Source organism: Mus musculus, chromosome 5 (assembly GCF_000001635.26).
Source record: "Mus musculus strain C57BL/6J chromosome 5, GRCm38.p6 C57BL/6J".
In the NCBI taxonomy this organism is placed as follows: Eukaryota; Metazoa; Chordata; class Mammalia; order Rodentia; family Muridae; genus Mus; species Mus musculus.
The window spans coordinates 76,813,909-76,830,905 of NC_000071.6; the positions used below are offsets into that span (position 1 = coordinate 76,813,909).

The 16,997-nt window shown below is 46.0% G+C and overlaps 1 protein-coding gene and 1 long non-coding RNA gene across 14 annotated transcripts in view; one reads left to right on the plus strand and one right to left on the minus strand.

The window, feature by feature from the left end:
* Cracd (capping protein inhibiting regulator of actin) overlaps window positions 1–16,997 on the plus strand; it is a 215,926-nt gene that overhangs the window by 156,280 nt on the left and 42,649 nt on the right. For 8 of the 11 annotated variants that reach the window (XM_006535003.4, XM_017320926.2, XM_006535010.4 and 5 more), the window contains one exon: window positions 8,558–8,729. The exons of the other annotated variants lie outside the window; for them this stretch is intronic. The gene's annotated coding sequence lies outside the window, so the exon portion shown is untranslated. Of the gene's footprint in view, window positions 1–8,557; window positions 8,730–16,997 lie in introns of those variants that run through there. 11 annotated transcript variants of the gene reach the window in all.
* On the minus strand, window positions 1,730–16,850 carry Gm52818. 3 transcript variants are annotated; one of them, XR_003955936.1, is made up of 3 exons: window positions 16,625–16,850; window positions 10,627–16,393; window positions 1,730–3,123 (listed from the first exon to the last, which is right to left on the minus strand). It is a non-coding gene; the product is annotated as a predicted gene, 52818 (long non-coding RNA). The 3 variants fall into 3 exon arrangements; XR_003955938.1 differs by lacking the exon at window positions 1,730–3,123 and having other exon boundaries at window positions 8,730–12,218; window positions 16,273–16,393; XR_003955937.1 differs by lacking the exon at window positions 1,730–3,123 and having other exon boundaries at window positions 8,730–15,314; window positions 16,273–16,393.

Consider the following 16,997-nt stretch of genomic DNA (forward strand, 5'->3'; position numbering starts at 1 on the left):
GGTAGTGGAGCAGGGTTTCTGGATCAGGAAGCCTGGTTTGAACCTTGTCTTGCTTCTGACTGTCTGGACAGTGCCAAGCAAACCAGCTCGCCTCACTTAGCTTGTATTTCCAGCCTGTGATGTGGAAAATTAGCAGGAATAATGTAACCCTTTAAGCAGCATGCTGACAGAGTGGGTAGTTTGCCTGTGTTCATTTTTATGAAGAGAATACCACTTGCTCCCCAGATAGCCCTCTTCATTTCATACCGATGAATCTTTGAAATACCGCTGGGACTCTACCGTGAATGTAAATGTCTGAAAAAAGCAATGGTTCTCAACCTTCCTAAGGCTGCGACCCTTTACGTACTGTTCTCCTGTTGTGGTGAGACCCTAACCATAACGATGTTTTCATTGCTACTTCATAACTATAACTTTGCTACTGTCACGAATCGTAATGTAAATATCTATGTTTTCCAGTGGTCTTAGGTGACCCCCGTGAAAGGATCATTCCACCCCCATAGGGGTGGCCACTCACAGGTTGAGATCCACTGGTCTAAGGGCTCCCTAATCCAGTCTTGCTTTCATGCTGGGCAGCTAGAGGTCAACAAGTTCTAAAAAGTCCCACATGGTGTGTGCAAGAACATCAAACAGGGTTTCCACTGAACAGTTCTAGAATCGTCTCCTTCCACCTCTCTCCTAAGAACCAGATGCTACATAAATACTTGGGATATTGATCTAGACGAAGAACTCTGACAAAGTGGTAGAGACGAGTAGAGGATCTCTCCCCAGTCTGAGTCTTCCAGCGCGAGGGCCTGAGTGGCCTGGTGGCTGGATGTGGGGCTCAGAACTGAGAAGCCTAAGCTCTCCTCCTGCCTGGCATCTCACCACAAATCGGCTTTGTTTCCTAAGCATAGGAAAAAGGATACTAGCTGTTTCCTTGACTCTCCCAACTTCCGGACATCATCATTTGAAAAGTGTGCAAAAAGAAATACCACGAGTTACGAGTACAGCAGGGGTACAGTGCTTGCCCGGTGTGTGCGCGAGACTCTAGGCTCTATCTCCAGTCTGTTCACAAGCAGACAAACAAACCGGATTTCTTCTAACCCGGACGGGAATTTTATGTTGTCGGTAAATCGTGCATAAAAAGTAAACACGGTGCTTTCTTAATGTTACGCTCCTAATCAGAAGTTTTCGAGTCAAGCCCCAGCCAAGCTAAGCAACCACTCAGATCCAAGTTTAATAAAGCTTTCTTCTTTCTGTAATTAAGAAATGGAAGCTTTGGGTCCTTAATTAAACAAGACTCTCAAAGCCAGAGGTGAGTGCCAGCTCTGGTCTGGGTGGCACCAGACGTCCCATTTAATCACTCCGGTGGCTCTCAGCCCGTTTCTGTTCGCAGTGCCTTCTTGTCTTCATTTAGAAGCGTGGCTGTCGCTAAGGTGACAGTTTGTGTGGATGGATGGTTTCTGGCCCTGGTGTCTTAACGAGCTGAATGGCCATTTTTCATGTTTTACAAATACGTTTTAATTTATCCTAGCAGGAAATACATCTCTGAGTATGTGTCTGTGTGTGTGTGTGTTGTGTTCATAGCTGTGTACACACACATGTGAACTAAAAACCAAAGTATCATGAAGTAATTTCCCCCCTACTTTGCATTCCATTTTCATCTCTTCTACTTATTTTAAAGAGAATGTTGGTCATAACCCATTAGATAGATTGCCAAGTCTCCTCATTTCACTTTAGTCTAAAAGTCTACCCCTCTTCCCTGGGCTTCACATACTCTCAGCTTACCCTCACACACACACACACACACACACACACACTACCACCTCCTTGGTGATCATCTCGGGACTTTTGAGTGGAGAGAAAACAGCTCATCGGCTGCTCGTGGGAATTCCCTCCCTACCCCCAACGAGGCTCCAGTTAGTTATCTCCCGAGAAAGACCAGAATCTTGAGTGCTTTGTGGCTTTGGAAAAGCTGCAAGGTCCCCTCCTAAGGTGTTGAAGGTTAGCTGGCTCTGAAATTCCCGAAGTGTGGCAGTGCTGAGTCAGGGCACTGTACAGCTGGCGGCAGGAAACACACGTGGACGGGCGCTCACCCAGATCTGCCCTGATTACGCTGGCAAACAGGACTCTTGGCAAAGGTAGCTCTGACTTGTACTCTACATCAGTGGGCTGAGTCTGCTGAACAAGATGGGAAACCATAGGACCTGTAGGAGACCAAAAGCCCAGGCAGAGTGCATATTCCTGAATATGCAAGACAGTAAGAAAAGCTGTCAAGCAGAGGCGGGGGTTGCACAATTTGAATATCCTGAAGCAGAGCTAGCAGTGACTAAAGCCACCTCTTTATCATTGGACCATAAACACAAGAATGTTTATGGCCCATCAGACTTTGCCCCTGAAGGCTAAACGGAGCCCTAAGTGGTTACTACAAGCCCTGCCGTCTTACTGTATGTTGGAAAGCAGGTATCTTAGTTTCTTTTATCATTGCGGTGGCAAAATTCCTTATAAAATCAATGTAATATATAGAGGGGGTTTATTGTGTCCTAGTTGGAAGGCACAGTCCATCGTGGTTGGAAGTGGTTAGAGCAGGCATGGGAGGCAGCTGACCCCGCCGCAGATCCAGGCAGGAAGCAGACAGAAATGATGACTGGTACACAGTTTGCTTTCTCCTTTTTTTTTTTCCCTTCAGCATAGGATGCCACCCTGTGTGTGTGTATGGGCAGTGCTACCCATATTCAGGATGGGTCTCCTTCTAGCCCTTTTGGGAATACTACCATAGGCACAGACGTGTGCTTCCCAGTCAACTCTAAATCCCGTCAAGTTGAAGGTTGTTAACCATCACAGCAGGCCTGCATATTTGCCCAGATTTTGAAGGTCACACCTTAGCTATTGGTAGCCTCAGTGCGTCAGGCCCAAGGGCAGGATGACAGGGACAGACACTTGAGTTCTTCGACTGTGACTCTCTTCTTGAAAAATCAGCATTTTTTTTCCTTCCTAGAGTAAGGTCCTGGATACCAACACAGAGAAGTGGTATCAAATGAGTCATTCTCTCTGCCAGTGTGCAGATTCCGCTCTTGCCTCTCCCAGGTGCCAAAGGTCACTTATTTTGCTGAAGACGCACAATGGTTACAAAGCCAGCATAATCTATCGGCAAAGCAGAGGGAGAGAAAGCATAATGAGAATAATGGATATTGTATGAGGATATTGTATGAAGTTACAAGTGTGGGCAGCTGGACATAATCTAAGCTTGCTTAGCTTTCTAAAGAAACAAGTTCTAGGGGCTGGAGAGATGGCTCAGCAGTTCAAAGCACTGGCTGCTCTACCAGAGTATCCCAGCACCCACATGGCAGCTCTGAACTACCTCCTTGAACATCCGCAAAACATTTGCAGGAGGAACTAAAGTCCTCAGAGACTACAAAGTAGGAGAGGCGGCTCTCCCTAGATCCCAAGACTGGCAGGCTCCTTTCCGCTGTCTCTTCAACTTGAAGTAAAGATTTCTCCTTGTTGCTAAGAGAAGGTAAATAAAATTTAGTTCCTGCTCTACTCTCAGACTCAGTGAAAAGAAAAACAGATCCAAAACAGAAAGCACAATATGAACCCCCAGTCTCCAGCCAGATGTACATGACATAGTTGGGGTGTGTGACGTCTAGAAGCCCCTCCCTGCAGACTCTGTCTTATCCAACAATTTGTCTTATCCAAGCTGGACCTAAAACTTGGATCCTACAAATGTTTTGTGTGCACTGTGCAGAGCAGCATGGCATTCTCGTGTTCTGGCCTTGTGCACCGTGACATTCGTGCGTCCCCCACTTGTGTTCCACGTGACATTTATGTGCCCTGTGTACCATGACATCCATGTGTTCTGCCCTTGTGTATCCTAACATTTGTGTGCCCCGCCCCTGTGTAGCGATGGCAATCAACTCTTCCACAGTTGGTCTCAGTTCACGGTGGATCCCACATTGGCTCACACCCTCTGAAACTCGAATGGCAGAGACTGGCAGTGAGAGAAGCCGCCACCCACGACGGGGGAGAGATGTATCCAAACAGGCTTCACATTGGAAATCCTCGCTGCCTCTGTTGCTATTTCTAACTATTTGATTTCCCTCGTGAATGGTGAGGCATATGTAATAGGGCACGCTGACACGCCAACGAAAAATACTAGAAATATTAAAACTCCTGAGTTTGAGGGATAAGCAAGGCAAAAAGCAGAAACAGTTGCCATTGTGGTCAAGGAGGTCCTTGCTCAGACCTGGGTAAGCACAAGGCATTTAATGAGATTATATTAAGCATAGAGTTGTTCTAAATTGATACATGTTGCTAAAACAAATTCACAGCAGTGAGTAAAAGCCTCCCACTGAATCTCAGGGTTTGCACCCATGGTCTCAGCATTGCTTAGGAGGCTCAAGCAGAAGGTTACAGTGACCAGACACACCAGAAGAGAACATCAGATCCCATTACAGATGGTTGTGAGCCACCATGTGGTTGCTGGGAATTGAACTCAGAGCCTCTGGAAGAGCAGTCAGTCCTCTTAACCACTGAGCCATCTCTCCAGCCCCCATTAAGTTTATTTAACCAGTGAAGTCTCAAATGTTTCAGTTAACTCTCATTTTTACAGAGGAGTGTGCACTGGAATTTAGAGGAAAGAAGGCTGTGTGTGTGTGTGTGTGTGTAAGACTACTTAGAGAAACTAAAAGACATAATGAAGTTTACATGTAGCTCAATGGTACAATATTTGCCTAACAAGCAAATGGTCAAGAAGTGGGTGTAGGAGGTAGAAGTAGGAAAGTGGGGGACAGGGGGGTGGGGGGTGGGAGAAAGAAAGATTGATGAAGACTGTTTATCAAACTGAGTTCAGAGAAACCCACAGGAAACAGTGCCTGTAATCTTAACACTTCGGAGGCAGAGGCAGAGGCAGAGGCAGAGGCAGGATTGTAACCAGGATTGAAGCCAACCTGGGTTACACAGTAAAGCCCCTGGAAAAATTGGAGGAGCATGGGGGAGGAGCTTGAAGAGGAGGAGGAGCATGGGGGAGTGGCATGAAGAGGAGGAGCATGGGGAGGAGCTTGAAGAGGAGGTGCATGTGGGGAAGGTCTTGAAGAGTTGGCAAGTGAGGGGAGGGGCTTGAAAAGGAGGCGGAGCATGAGGGGAGGGGCTTGATGAGGAGGCGGAGCATGAGGGGAGGGGCATGAAGACAGGAGGCGGAACATGAGGGGAAGGGCATGAAGACTGGAGGCAGAGCATGAGGGGAGGGGCGTGAAGACAGGAGGAGGGCGAGGAAGAGAAATTCAAGTTTCTTTAACCCATAAGCTTCCAAATAAGCGCTGCCTGTTCTCAGCTCTGCGGAGAATGGTGGTGATAGCACATTAGTGACTCTGCAAGTTGCTTCGCGAAGATGTGCATTTCCTTTTTATTTTACCTGGAATCTCCGGTGTTCTGACCTTAGACTATTTATGACGAATTCTACCATCCATTTCTGAAGTTGATGGCACACCCTAGAACGCGGTGCAGAGAAGTTAGGTGCTTTAATAATTCTAAGATTAGAAATAAAACACATTTTTTTTTTTGGTTCTTTGAGACAGGGTTTCTCTGTATAGCCCTGCCTGCCCTAGAACTCATTCTGTAGACCAGGCTGGCCTGGACCTCAGAAATCCACCTGCCTCTGCCTCCCAAGTGCTGGGATTAAAGGCATGCACCACCACTTCCCGGTCACATAAGAATTTTATCCATATGAAAGGAATCCTATTTGCTTGACCTTCCAGGTGATTTTTAATTTTTTAGGATTATCTATATGTAAACTAGTGATTATGAGATGCAAGCCTCCAGTGGTATATGATGATGTCCATGAAATAGTGGATAATGGGAGGGGGGAAGCCCTAATTACTGGACAACAAAAATAAATTAATTTAATTCAGTACTTGGAGAATGAATATCACTGTGATCTTAAAGTAGCATGTATGCGTATGCATCTATGAGGTCTTCTGGGCTGAAAATTAAAGTGGGTAACTGCTGGAATATTAAGGAAATGTGATACCCACTGCTCACCCATGAACTCAGTCATAAAGCTAAGGAGCGTGGGTATCTAGGGAGGTAGATGCTAGTGAAGAACAGGATAAGGATTTGAGCCAAACACACCTGTCTTTGGGGCCCAGACCTTTAATCACTAGCTGTGACTGCAGCCAGGGAACACACATTACTAGTAATCACTGTCCTTCCTCCTTTCCCTGTTGCCTGTCTACCCAAGATCAGTAGAGTCTGTGTGGTAAAATCCTCAGATGTCGGCTCAGACACATCCGTGTTTGTCGCCACGCTCTGCTCTGTACGGAAGGGTGCTCGGGATTGTAGGATGTTGCGAGTTAGCTTTGCGGGCATGGGCTGGGTTCTGCCAGTCATGGAATTGCCCAACTAATTGGTGAAATTTGTTCGTTCATGCCCCATCTTTGCCTCAAAAAATATCAACAATAGCATTGCTGCTGGTCAAGAAAATAGCGGCTACCAGGGGCTGTGTGCCCTTAAGCCAGCTGAGTCTATGAGGCTGACTTCCAATGTTCCTGGAGTCCTAGGCTTACTTAATGGATGTTTATAGACACATGTCCAGATTAACACGTGTTGTGGCAGGGAATTGCAACTGTTATAACTAGCCTTTGGGGGATGGGAGGTTTTATATTTGAGACTATGAATCGGGGGGGGGCGGGAGATGAAATATGTAAGAATGTATAACTCTTGCTATGATTTAAAGAATGTACACTCTACTCCCATAAAGTCTCCCCGTCATAACTGACTAAACATGAACAAGAGCAGCAGCAACAGACATGCCACCATGGGTGGGAAGTCCATGAGGCCCCTCGGCCCTACACAAAGACCTGTAGGCAGCCAAGGAACACTGAGAGGGAGAAATGGCCTTCCCCAGGAAAGAGATATCCAATACCAAATGATTTGCCCTGAAAACACATATACAGGTAACATTACATGGACTAAGTCAGTTATACTTATGTATATATTCACTTCTATATATTATATATGTAATAAGAATGAAAATGAGGCTTAATTTGAAAGGTGTGATATATGGAAAGGTTTGTAGGGAAGAGGAACGAGTAGGGGGGACATGATGTAATTATATTTTAATCTTAAAATAAAAAATAATTTTAAAAAGAATCCATATCAATTAATGTCACTTTATGTTTTACTGTCTAAACATAGGCTGGACCTAAGAATCATTAATAAATCTTATCGAAAGAAGACTAACAAATTTAATAGTAAAATAAGCGTAATATGAACTCCCAAACTTAATAAAAATATTTCCAACAGGATGTACAACATAAATTCTGGAGATGATGACAACATTTAATTGGGGCTGGCTCACAGTTTCAGAGGTTCAGTCCATTATCATCATGGTGGGAAGCATGGCAGCCTGCAGGCAGATGTGGTGGCTGGAGAAGGAGCTCAGAGTTTTACATCTTGATCGGAACACAACCAGGAGGAGACTGTCTTCTGCACTGGGGAGAGCTTGAGCACTGGAAGCCCTCAAAGCCCGCCTACACAGTGATATGCCTCCTCTAAAGCCACACCTATTCCAACAAGGCCGCCCCTCCTAATGGTGCCACTTCCCATGGGCAAAGCCTACCACAGAAACATTAATAACATTTAGTCACACCACAGAGTCATCGCAGAGATTGATCTTTCTAGCAGGTGTTAGTGGCGTAGTGAGGGTAAAGAAATTTTGTTGGTTTTTTTTTTTTTTTTTTTTTTTTTTTTTTGGTTTAGTTTGATTTGGTTTGGTTTTTTTCAGACAGGGTTTCTCTGTCTAGCCCTGGCTGTCCTGGAACTCACTCTGTAGACCAGGCTGGCCTCAAACTCAGAAATCCACCTGCCTCTGCCTCCCAAGTGCTGGGATTAAAGGCGTGCGCCACCACTGCCCAGCAGGGTGAAGCAGTTTTAAAGATGGTCGTGAGACTACCTATCTTCAGCAAAGTTTAGCAGCAAGCCCCAGTCCCTAGTAGATGCAGTAGTACATAGAAAGAGGTTCGTAGCAACTGCTTGGGATCTCTTCCCTGGGAAATTTTAAAGGAGATATGGGAGATAATCAAGGGCTATCTGGTCATGGGTGGCAATGACGCACAGCTTGTGCCAAGAGTTAACCATTATCCTCTGTATGTGACAAGGCTAAACCGGAATGATTGAGGGGTTCATGTCGTATACTCTTGAAAATCCCTGTATGGCTTGGATGCTTTTCCCAGCTTCTCCCAGAAGATGACCTTGACCATCAGCTTCGTAAAGAAAGGAGGCGCCACCCTCATGTGGCACGTGCGTGGGGGGCGCCCTCCTGGCCTTGCAGTCGGAACCTCCATTTGATCTTCTAGAAGCCTGAGGGTCAGAAGGTGCATTATGCCTGTGGCTTGTGCCCTGCCTCGCTCGCTGTGCACCTTGACGCCTGGGCGGCCCTGCCGTTCTCAGCAGCGGGCTTGGTCTCTGGCTGCCCTTTGCCCTGGCTCTCTTGGCCAGAAGCGGCTGAATGGTAATTCGTTCCTAGTCAGAGGCACAGCCCTATCAAACTGCAGCCGTGTATTTATCTTGTAATTCACAGACAAGAAGAGGGGAGGCAAATTCCAACCTTTTAAGAAGTTGTTTGGCAAAAGGAAAAAGAAAGGCACTTCACTGTCTTCCGAGGGATCGGCTGGGAGGCAGAGTCACTCGCCCCGGAGTGCCAGCAATGGGACCTTCTCTTCGGATGAGGAAACCCTGGAGAACAATCTGAGGTAATAGCTCGCCCTTTCCTTGCAGGTCTCTGGCAGAGTCCCAGGGTGAAGAAAGAAACACCTGCAGGGTCAGGTTTTGGGTTTGGAGGGCAGGGGCAGCATCACAGAGGTGTCCCATCTGGGCATGAGGGTGGGGAAGTCACCTTGAGGATTGAGCCTGTGTTTGTCTGCCCTCACTGGTGGCAGAGGGCAGCACTTCACTGGCCGGGCTCAGCAGGGGTCCTTTGATTGAAGACCCAAGTCCCCATGATCCATGACTTGGCAAAGAAAAGATAGCCACAGTCTCGAGCTTGCACCTTACACCTGACACGAGAACACAGATCTCTGAGGCTCGGCAAAGCCTCCTGACACCCCGGGAAGCTCCACTGCCTTGGAACTGTGTTCTTCATGGCAGGCATCTTAACTTTCCTCTCCATCTCTCCTTCCTCCTTTATCCTTTTCCTTTCTGCTTTTTCCCTCTGTCTGTCTATCTCTGTCTCTCTCTCTGTCTCTGTTTCACTCTCCCCACCCCTCTGTTTCTTAGCTGTCTGCCTCTCCCCTTCTCTCTGCCTCTGTCTATCTCACTCTGTCTCTTTCTGTCTGTGACTCTCTCCCACTTCCTGTCTTTCTCTTTGTGTCTATGTCTCCATGTCTCTTTCTGCCTGTTTCTGTCTCATTCTGTCTCCCCCCCCCCCACTTCTTCCTTCCTTCCTTCCTAGGACACAGGCACTATAAATCTGATCAAGAATCTTAAAACTAAGGGAATGGAGGGTTTGGGGTGTGGCCTTTGTCACCTGAATGCTGGTAGCGCTCTTGGAAACCATCCCAACTATGGGCGTGATGTCTTCAGCCCTGCTGAGCTCACTGACTCAACAAAGATCACGCTGCATTCTATCGAGACCTTCACTTTGCTTGTTTCTTACTGGGCTGGCTAGAGAATTCAGGGACCAGGCTTTATTCAGCCTCCTGACTTACCTAACATGCACCAAAGATAAAGGTGCTCTTTAGAGTAAGAAAATTCTAGCATATAACTATTTGTGTTGCAAAACCCCCAGACAGGAGGCACATGCTAGCTAAGCCCGCTGCCATGTTCACTGACCGCCATTGGTTCTGACCAGCGCTAGCTAACTCTGGCTCAACAAGCCTGTGTTTGTTTTCCATTGGTTTTATCACATAAGAAAATGGTCAGTTTTAGTTGCTCTCCTTTAGAGTAATAAAACTCTGAGGAAGGAAAGGTCTTTGCTGAAAGGAAAGCATATCAAGCAGTCACGTGACCGGCTGCTGCTGCATAGGCATTGCCATGGAGTTGACTGTGGTCTAGCCTCTCATGCTGTAACACATGAATGTGGGTCTTTTTCATCTCCTAGCAGAACTTGTTTTCTTATATCACAAAACTACTGTCGTGGAACCAAGACTTAATTGGTGGGAGAAGAAGTCAGTCTAAAGAGTCCACCCTTGGACAGATAGACCCTCTGAAGACACTCTTTGGTTTTGTAGTAGGGTGGTCTGACCAGTCCCTTCCCCGTGTCCTGTTGAATTGGTTTGGAACCTTACATGTTCTCTTCCCATTTAACTTCTGCAATTCCATTTACTTCTGGAGGGTTTGCCTTAAAGCTTTAGGAAATCTTGGGGGAGTCCTACACTGGGCTAAGCAACTCCATTACCATATAGATACTATCACTTGTTCTTATTAACTTTTGTTCAGAAACCTGCACACATGGTATGGGACATACTTTAATTACATATTTGTAATTATACTCGTAATTTTACATATTGTAAAAAATACTCATTTCTTAAGGAAAGAAGCTAAAAGGATGTTTGCTTGGACTATGGAATTTTGCATCTGTCTTTAAATTAAAATGGTGATATAAGAAAACAAAAGTAACTTAAAATGAGACTTAAGCACAGCTGTACATACCTTAATAGCAGGAGAGAGAGGGAGGGCTGTTAACTCAGAGGGCGACCGCGTATGCCAGTGAGGTCCGGACCAGCCAAGGCTACATGAGGCCTGTCTATAAACAACAAGAAGCAGTGCATTCCATCCTTCCAGGATATAGTACATGAATACCTATAGCTGAAGGTCTGCTCATTTGCCCTAGTTACAAATAGAAGAAAATTGAAAACTACGCCTTCCTAAAAATATGTCCAATTTACTGCTCAGTTGACAGGCATGCTACTACATGCTGTATAAAGATTTAGAAATGAGTCTAAAGGTCTCTTTTCTTTCCATCCCCAAAATAGAAAGTGCTCACTGACACACAAGACTTCCAAGTCCCATGGACGTGGGCGTGGACATGATTAAGGTGGCGGATTCTATCCAGCGTTTGAGGGAGAGTTTCCTGAATATGAGGGTTACCCTAAAAACCTGGGAGGCTGAGCCTGTGTCCGGGGGCCTAGGGCCCAGGAAAGTGGGATTTAGTCATTAAAGTTGCTGAAATCTAACAGGTTGGACTCCAAGAATCTATAGTTCTAGAAATGTCTCTGTGGCCAAGAACAGCTGCTCACTAATCTGCCCCCTTTGCCTGACGTTGGCCGTCCCTTGGAGCGTTCAGACCATTCTGCTGTTCCTGAAGCTGAGGAGCCTTTGTGGCTCTTTGGCTGGTGTTCTGAAATCATACACGCCTCTGGGAAAGTGAAGCCTAAACCATGATGGTTTTAAACAATTTAATAGCATCTTCTTTGCTCATCAACTGCAATTAATAGCACATTTCCAAAAGTATGATAAATAAACCTTACAAGTCAGCATCTTATAGGCTGAGGTGGCAGGTGTGCTGTGAGTTCAAGGCTAGCCTACGCTACAGGGTGAGTGAGGACCAGACCAATCAGGGTTACATAGCAACACCCTTTCTCAGAAACAACAATGACAGAAAGCAGAAGGAATAAATGTTACATGTCAAAAGAGGGAAAGCGCCATCTTGGTAAATATGTGTGCATATATATGTGATTATTGACTATATATGACATATTTTAGTAGTTGTTCTTAAGTCTTTACAGGGCTTTTACTATGCTATGCACCATGTGAGTCTCTAAGACGAGGGATCTCCTATGTGGCAGGATTCCCTTGCTCGCACACCCTTTTTTCACAGAGAGGATCCGATGGCATGCGTTGAAGTGGCCACACGTTGTTAGCATTAAGGTGTTTTTGCATCAGTGAGCTCGTATAATACCATGAGTCTCTAAGATCCTTAGTATCCCAGTTAAAAAGCGAGAAAGCTGAGGTTAGAGTAGCCCAAGGTCACAGAAGTAATAAATCCCCGAGCAACTGCAAACAGTAAACAGTGTGTTCCTCCTACACGTCCACTGATGTGCCTCCCAGAGAGGCTGCAGCATCGTTAGGGCCATGATGCCATCCTGTTCTTGGGTCCCTGGGCTCAGGTGTCTGACTGCTTCCTGCTCCTCTTCCAGTTCATCCTGGACACCTGACGTCCACGTTGGCACACCAACTGCAGCATTCACAAATGTCCGCTAGAAGCTAATAGGTCTCCAGACACAGTGAGCTCACACCCAGATCTGAATAACCAAGAAAAGGGTTCAGTAATGAGAGGGCCTTGAGGTGTCTTCTAACAGTGGGCAGGATTTGGTATAGCTGTGGGGCAGGGCGTAAACCCATCAAAGTAATGGCATAAGCAGAAACTTGGATGCTAGGAGGAATGGGGCAAGCTGGGTAGAGTAGTGTACATCTAACATCCCAGGATCCAAGGGATTCTAGAAAGAGGATTGTGAATTCCGGGATAATTCAGGCGCCCTAGTCAGATTCTATCAAAGAGTGGAGGGAGGGAAAAGTAGAAGAGGGGATAGTCTTACATCTCTTTCTGTAGGCGTGTGCTAACTTTGCACAATGAACAGGGAAAGATGTCACAAGCAAAACAAACAAACAAACACCCACAGACAAATGTCCTCATGATTTAGGCACACATATTTTGCTCATTTGAAAGATTAAAGTGGACCAACCTGGGCTACAAAGAAAGGCCCTGTCCAAAAATATTCTAAGGAATCCATACTTATGAAAAGTTACTAGACTTATGAGAAGAGTTGAGTCGGGTTACAGGAAACCAAGTTGGAGCTTTTGTGTCTCCACTGAGTTCAAGGGATGCAAAATCCTCCAGAGAATGAAGGAAACACTTGCCAAGTGGTATTTCTGGGAAGAGCCTTATATTGGGGGACAGGTAAAGAACTTTTACAATTCCATAATAAAAGACCAAAACCTTTTTTAAAAAAATTAGGCAAAGGATTTAGGTAGACATTTCTGAGAGAGAGAGAGCTGTTAAAATAAGCCATACTTGTTCAACAGGGAAATATGTCATAGACATCAGCTACAGCCCAAAAGACATATTTTTTAAAAGTATTGGCAAGAATGTGTAGTGGTTAGAACCTTCGTCCGTTGGTGGTAAAGCATAAATTGATAAAATGATTTAGGGCAGGGACTGGAGAGATGACTCAGTGGTTTAAAAAGCACATACTGCTCTTCCAGAAGACCCAAGTTCAATTCCCAGCACCAACATCAGGCAGCTTACAACCACTTGTAATTCTGGGGAAGCCAATAACCTCTGGCCTCCAAGGACGCTCTGTGCTCACGTATACACAATTAAAAGGAATAGCAATCTTTTTAAAGAAGGATTTACAATAAGGTCGAGACTTTATCTACTACCTTTACTTTACAAACAGTGAAACGGAGCGGCAAAGAGATGCTGTTAGCGATGTGGCTCTAACATCAGGCTGCACTTTTAGGCATGGTGGCTTTCATCTGGAGCAATCCCATCTGTATTCCCTTCACTTAACCCCTCCTTGATCTCCCCCCTGGGGAAGCAAGTCCCCCTCTGCTCCACTCGGACTCATCAGCCTGTTAATTTTGCATAGCTGTGACCAGACTGTTCCAGTCTACATCTGCTGGTTTTCATGCACTTGGTTAACACATCCCAACAGTGGGAGCGTGTGTCTGAAAAAACACTGTCCACTTCATGGCAGACAGGAAACAAAGAGAAAGACAGGACAAGGCCGGGGGGACCCCCCCCTCCAAGGACCCCACACACACTCTCCAGCTAACTGCCACCTAAAAACTTTACAGAGCCTCTTGAAATAGTGTCACCAACCAAAGACCAAACCTCCACCTCCTGAGCCCTTCTTCTCAAAGCATGACTAAGTCTCCCCCAGTATTCTCGAAGCTTCTTCACCTTCCCATAACAGTGAGTCTTAGGACCTACTGTGCTTGCATTTCCAGCCCCTAGCCCTGTGGCTGGTGTGTCCCAGGTATTCGGTAATTATTGGACGAACAAATGCATGTATGCTGCATTTTTTACTTTCCTGATGATTCCCCCTGTAACACATCAGTATTCGCCTAATCCCCCCTCATTTCCCCCCTGTGATAAAGAACATCGCCATCCCTCACTCTCTGGAAAAGGAAAGGTAAATTGAACAGGAACAGAGAAGTTTAAGGAAAAAAACAAAAACAAAAAACTGTTGGATGGAAAATCGAAACCGGCTAGCAGTCGACCTGGACTGTGCAAGTCTAGGGAAAGAGCTATTGACGAGCCAGCAGGAGCAGTTTTGAGGGACGAAGCACAGGAAGAGGTGGGATTTGTCTTGTGAATGCAGAAGTTGACCCTCTTGTGCGGGGTGACCCGAGGCCAGCCAATCCCTGGATCTGCTAAGCCAACAAGCCATCTCTCCCGGGATTATCATAAGGTCAAAATGTGCACATGATATTGCAGAATCTGTTTTAAAGCCCTTAATAAACACAACGCGATATTACCAAAGATAGAGACACCGCTGCCTGCGTTTTACTTCCAGAGCACAAGCCTAGAGGAAATTGGTTCACATGGTAGCGAGGGAGGTTTATGAAGAGATCTTTTTTCCACATGGAACAACCGAGAAGGACGGTAGATAGTAGGGAGTCCAAAGGAGTCCAGAGCTTGGGAGACTTGCTACCTGATCTCTTGTGTCCTGTGATGAAGGGACGATTAGAGAACCCTCTAGCTCCCACCTCTTTTCCCTTGAATATGTGTGACATACCCTGTTCAATTGTAATTGACAGGCAACTCAGTACTCTGTGGTCAACTAAGCACCACATATTTTTAGAGGATCCCGGAGTCCAGGATGTGTGTTGAAGATACCACACCTGATAGAGTCTGGTTCCAGTTCCAGTTCCAGTTTTGGTGGGGGTTTTTTTTCCCCCAACAACTGTACTTTGTTTGATGAGGATATTTAATTGCTCATTAGCATTTCATTTGAATGAGGCTCATGGATCTATTTAGAAAGAAAACTGCTGATCAATTGCAGTTGCCCCGTTGTCATGGAAACAAGCTGAAATTGGACTGTAATTATATTTCCTTATGTCTGAAGTCATCGCTATAGTAATTACCCAATATCTATGGTACCAAATTACATGATGCTTGTCCAAAAAGAAAGAGAGAGAGAGAAAGAGAGAGAGAGAAGACAAAGGATAAGAAGGCAGGGGGTGGGGAGCACGCTGGCCTGAGGCAGCATTCACCGTGCAGCTGTTGAGAGCCTTCAGACGCAGATGGGAGAATTTCCCTCTGTAGGCTGTGACTCCAGGGTGCCATCAGTGGGTCCTGGAAGCTGTCCAGCCCTTGAGTGGTAGCTGGGAAGCTGTTAGGCAGGATGATTTTAGTTCTACAGAGGGCACAGTTACAGTGTCAACAGTCACTACATATATCACCTGATAGTGGAAAGTATGGAGGACATAGTGATCAGCAATGCCATTGAGATCTTGTCAGGGGCTGTAGATGGCTCATCAGTTAAGAGCACTGGTTGCTCTTCCAGAGGACCTGGGTTCAATTCCTAGCACCCACATGGTGGTTTACAACCATCCATATTCCAGTCCCAGGGTATCCAACACCCTCTTCTGACCTCCTTGGGAACAGTTTGTGCATGTATTGCACAGACATGCTACTAATCCAAAGCTCTATGCGTAGTATCCAACATAATTTCCACTTTGCACGGTAATATCAGGCCCCATCCCATCCTGGCATTCTGGGAAAACACTGCAGCTTTGTTCAGTGGTATTTGGCAAAAGGGAAGCACTGTTGTTTCCTGAGCTGGCAAATGGGCAGTGTACAATTAATGCAGAGAGAAAGCACAGTTGGGAAGGGCTCGAGTTGGAGGTCATTCTCTGTGCCAATCACATCCCAACAGATTGGAGGCAAAACTGGGCAACAGTGATGTCATACACCTCTCGGCCCTACAGCTGCCCTCAGTGGTTCCTCCTCTTCATTTTGTGAGCCCCAGAGACATGTGGGGAAGAGTGCACGTACTCTGGGGCCTCACTGCCGACCCTGGTGCAAGCAACAGAGTATCATGGCAGCAGCATCCTCAGAAATGGTCCAGGGAAATCATCTGAAATGGCGGCTTCGAAGTCAACAATAACAGGGAAAGTAAACCCTCCACTGGAACAGAGGTTAAGATGTTGATTCCTAATGGTGATGGAGAGTCTTGGCATAATAATCCCACCCAGCCCACGCACTGCAGCAGAGTGCAGTCTTCAGAGCATCCCTGTATTTTCTTCTGTATCCTGTCATGTTATTTGCTATGAAGTAGCCTCCCTCACCTTCATTGATTCCGCCCATGAAATTCGAGAGGAGAAACATGGGAGAAATGCCAGCTGTCTGCTTCCTCCTGTCCTTTCAAATTCCCAATGACAACGATGATAGTTCAGAGGCTTAAAAGTCCTAGGATATAGAAAAATAGGAGATAACCATAGGCGGCCCCCACCTGCTCAGAGGAGAAGGGGAGAGGGGATGGGGGAAGGATTGTGGGAGAGGGTGACCAGGAAGTGGGGCAGTGAGTGGAATGTAAAGTGAATAAGTATAAAAGAAAAAATTATTTTTTTTTACAAATAAAGAAAAACAGAACCCCCAACACCACACTAATTATCTCAGTGCTAATATAACAAGCTTTACCTCAGAATTGCCTCCGCCCATTCAGAGCCTCTACTCCATAGTTAATAGGTCCTGGGGTGCTCTCATTGTGTCTGAACCTCCTAGATGGAACCCTTAGGGCTAATGGCTCTGTGAATCAGACACCAGCACTGCACCTTTAAATCTTACATGATGTTAGGCCAATGTCAAGAACATCTCCTCTTTCTCCTCCTCCTCCCTCATCACCAACTTCTCCTCCTCCTCCTCCTCCTCCTCTTCTTCTTCTTCCTCTTTCTCCTCCTCCTCCCTCATCACCAACTTCTCATCATCATCCCCCTTCCCCCTTCTTCCTCCTCCTCCTCTTTTGTCCTTTAGAACTTCTAATCTTCCAGATAGTGATTTTAATTTAGGACTG